The following is a 4,203-nucleotide window of genomic DNA, read 5'->3' as shown; positions in this document are numbered from 1 at the left end:
TTTTATTTCTTCATTTGAGAAGTCCCTCTTTAGTTCCCTTGCCCATTTAGTAATTGGTTTGTTAGGTTTGGGAGGGATTAGTTTCTTGAGTTCCCTGTAGACTGCATTTTAATTATCCCTTAATTGACAGACATTTTGGATTGCTTATTTCTACTTCTTGATAATCATTCATAGTGCTCTTGAATATTCTTGTACAAGTTTTATATTGACATATGTTTTCATTTATCTTGAGTAGATATGTAGGAGTAGAATTTCTGAGTCAATGTTGTCTATTTAACATTTTGAGAAGTACCAAATTGTCTTCCAGATCGGCTATAGTTTTTTGCTTTTTTGTTTTTCATTTCTACCAGCAAGGCAAAAAAATTCCACTTTCTCTTTATCCTCTCCAACGTATGTTATTGGCTGTTTTTTTTGATATTAGCAATTTTAGTGGCTATGACATAGAATCATATAGTGGGTTTGTTTGTTTTTGCTGGTCATGGGATCTGAACTCTGGGCCTAGGCGCTATCCCTCAGCTCTTCAGCTCAAGGCTGGCACTCTACCACTTGAGCCAGAGCCACAGTGCCACTTCCAGCTTTTTCTGCTTATGTGGGCTGAGGAATCGAACCCAGGGCCTCATTCATAAAAGACAATCACTCTACCACTGAGTCTCCTCCCCAGCCCCATATTGTGGCTTTTTTTGGCTTGTTGTTGTTTTGTTTTGTTTTGCTGTTCCTGGAGCTTGAACTCAGGGCCTGGGTGCTGTCCTGAGCCTCTTTGTGGCTCAAGGCTAGCATTCTCTCACGTGAGCAACAGCACCACTTCTGGCTTTTATTGAGTAGGGTTTTTTTTTTTTTTTAATTGGAGATAAGAGTCTCACAGAAGCAGGCTCACCCTTGTAATCCTAGCTACTCAGGAGGCTGAGACATGAGGATCATGGTTCAAAGCCAACCCAGGCAGGAAAGTCCATGGGACTCTTATCTCTAATTAACTACCAGAAAAACAGAAGTGGTGGGCTGGGAAGATGGCTCAGTGGTAGAGTGCTTGTCTTGCATTCATGAGGCCCTGGGTTCGATTCCTCAGCGCCATATAAACAGAAAAGGCCAGAAGTGGCACTATTGCTCAAGTGGCAGAGCACTAGCCTTGAGCTGAAAACTCAGGGACAGCGCCCAGGCCTAGAATTCAAGCCCCATGACGGACAAAAGAAAAGAGGGGGCGGGTTGGGAAGGTGACTCAGTGGTAGAGTGCTTTCCCTTGCATGCATGAGGCCCTGGGTTTGATTCCTCAGCACCACATAAACAGAAAAAGCCAGAAGTGGCGCTGTGGCTCAAGTGGTAGAGTGCGAGCTTTGAGCTGAAGAACACAGGGACAGCGCCCAGGCCCAGAGTTCAAGCCCCATGATCAGCAAAACAACAACAACTAAATTTCACAGAGATAAGAGTCTCAAGGATTTTATTTGCCCAAGCTGATGTAATTTTAGTTCACTTTGTCCAACTCACTAATAATGTTTCACATTTTTTTTTTTTTTGTCAGCCGTGGGGCTTGAACTCTGGGCCTGGGCGCTGTCCCTCAGTTCTTCAGCTCAAGGCAAGCGCTCTACCACTTGAGCTACAGCGCCACTTCCGGTTTTCTGGTGGTTTATTGGAGATAGGAATCTCATGGTCTCTCCTGCCCGGGGTGGCTTTGAACCGCAATCCTCAGATCTCAGCCTCCTGAGTAGCTAGGATTACAGGCGTGAGCCACCAGCGCCCAGCTGTTTCACATCTTTTTATGTGTTTGTGGGCTGTACTCTAATCTTAGGCTTTTTTTTTTTTTTTTTCTGATCCTGGGGTTTGAATCCAGGACCTGGCACTGTCCTTTAGCTTTTGTGCTCAAGACTAGTGCTCTACCATTTGAAACACAGCCCCATTTCCATCTTTTTGGTGGTTAATTGGAGATAAGATTCTCATGGAGTTTCCTGCCTGGGCTGGCTTTGAACTATGATAGTCAGATCTCAGCCTCCTGGTAGCTAGGATTATAGGCGTGAGCCACCGGTGTCTGACTGAGCTTTTTTTTTTTTCTCAAGGTTGGCACTATACCATTTGAGCCACAGCTCTACTCCCAGCTTTTTTGGTGCTTAATTGGAGAATAACAGTCTCACTCCCAGGCTCACTCAGTAGGCTGAGATCTAAAGATTGTGGTTCAATGCCAGCCAAGGCAGGAAAATCCATGAGACTCTTTTTTTGTTGTTGTTGGTTGTGGGGCCTGAACTCTGGGCCTGGGCGCTGTCCCTCAGCTCTTCAGCTCAAGGCAGGCACTCTACCACTTGAGCCACAGCGCCACTTCCGGCTTTTTCTGCTTATGTAGTGCTGAGGAATCAAACCTAGGGCTTCATGCATACAAGGCAAACACTCTACCACTGAGCCACCTTCCCAGTCCTCCTTTTGTTGTTGTTGGTTGTGGAGCTTGAACTCTAGGCCTGGGCACTGTCTTTGAGCTCTTCAGCTCAAGGTGAGCGCTCTACCACTGTGCCTCTTGAGCCACAGAGCCACTTCCAGTTTTCTGGTGGTTTATTGGAGATCAGAGTTTCATGGACTTTGCTGCCCGGGCTGGCTTTGAACCATGATCCTCAGATCTCAGCCTTCTGAGTAGCTAGGATTACAAGCATGAGCCACCAGTGCCCCGCTCCATGAGACTCTTATAGCTAATAAACTACTCCCCAAAAAGCTGAAAATGAAGCTGTGCCTCAAGTGGCAGAGTACTAATCTGGAGTAAAATAAGCTCAGGGCCAGCACCCAGGTCCTGAGTTCAAGCCTCAGGACTGGTACACACACACACACACACACATACACACACAAACACACACACAGCCTCACAAACTTCCTGCATAGGCTGGTTTTGAACCTTGCTCTACCGCTTGAGCCACAGCTCCACGTCCAGTTTTCTAGTGGTTTATTGGAGATAAGAGTCTCATGCACTTTTCCTGCTCAGGCTGGCTTTGAACCACAATCCTTAGATCTCAGCCTCCTAAGTAGCTAGGATTACAGGCATGAGCCACCAATGCCCGGCTTTATTTCCTCTTCTTTTCTCTTTCCTTCTCTCCCCACTCCTTCTGGTGCTAGGGATCAAACCCAGGCCTCATTCTACCACTGGGATGCATTCCCAGCCCTCATATTGTGTTTTAGTAATTGTGGAGGCCTCTCACCTTTATTCCGTGTCAGTCTAATGAAAGTTTGTCAATTTGCTCATCTTACCAAACATTGTGTAATGAAATCTTGTAGCTTTTTTATTTTATTTTATTTTTTTTATTTATTTTTTTGGTTGGTGTTGCGACTGAACTCTGGGCCTGGGCGCTGTCCCTCCTCTCTTCAGCTCAAGGCTAGCGCCCTACCACTTGAGCTACAGTGCCACTTCCAGCTTTTTCGGCTTATGTGGTGCTGAGGAATCGAACCCAGAGCCTCATGCATGCAAGGCAAACACTCTACCACTGAGCCAACTTCCCAGCTCTGGTAGCTTTTTTAATGTTCCATATTATTTTTCTAGTTTCTGTTTTATTTATTCTTTCTCTAATTTTCATTATTTTCTTTCTTCTGTCTGATTTGAGTTTGGTTTGTTCTTCCCTTCTCTGTTTTCTAGGGCAGTTAGGTGGTGTGTTTTTCAATGTTATTGATGTGAGATCATCCTTCTTTTCACTTGTTTGTTTATTGAAGCAAGGTATCATTATGCACCCCAGTGTGGCCTGGTTACTAATAATCTTCCTTACTCAACTTCTCAAGTGCTAGGATTATAGGTATGACTACATATCCAGGATTATTTCTTCTTCCTGTTACTGTAAACATCTGCAGCTCTAATTTAGTTTTAGCCATATTCCATACATTTAGCTTATTTTTGTTTTCGTTCCTCTCAAATAATTTTGCAATTTTCCTTGAAATACCTTATTCAAATACTGATATGTAAAGGGTCAATGTTTTAATTCCTACTTGTTTGTAAGTCTTCCCATATTGGATTTTTTTGGGGGGTCAGTCGTGAGGCTTGAACTTTGGGCCTGGGCGCTGTCCCTCAGCTCTTCAGCTCAAGGCTAGCTCTCTACCACTTGAGCCACAGCACCACTTCCCATTTTCTTTTTTTCTTTTTTCTTTTGTCGGCCGTGGGGCTTGAACTCTGGGCCTGGGCACTGTCCCTCAGCTCTTCAGCTCAAGGCAAGTGCTCTACCACTTGAGCTACAGCGCCACTTCCGGTTTTCT

This window comes from Dipodomys ordii, unplaced genomic scaffold, assembly GCF_000151885.1.
Source record: "Dipodomys ordii isolate 6190 unplaced genomic scaffold, Dord_2.0 Scaffold20, whole genome shotgun sequence".
Classification (NCBI taxonomy): domain Eukaryota; kingdom Metazoa; phylum Chordata; class Mammalia; order Rodentia; family Heteromyidae; genus Dipodomys; species Dipodomys ordii.
Note: the sequence above shows the minus strand (reverse complement) of the source record.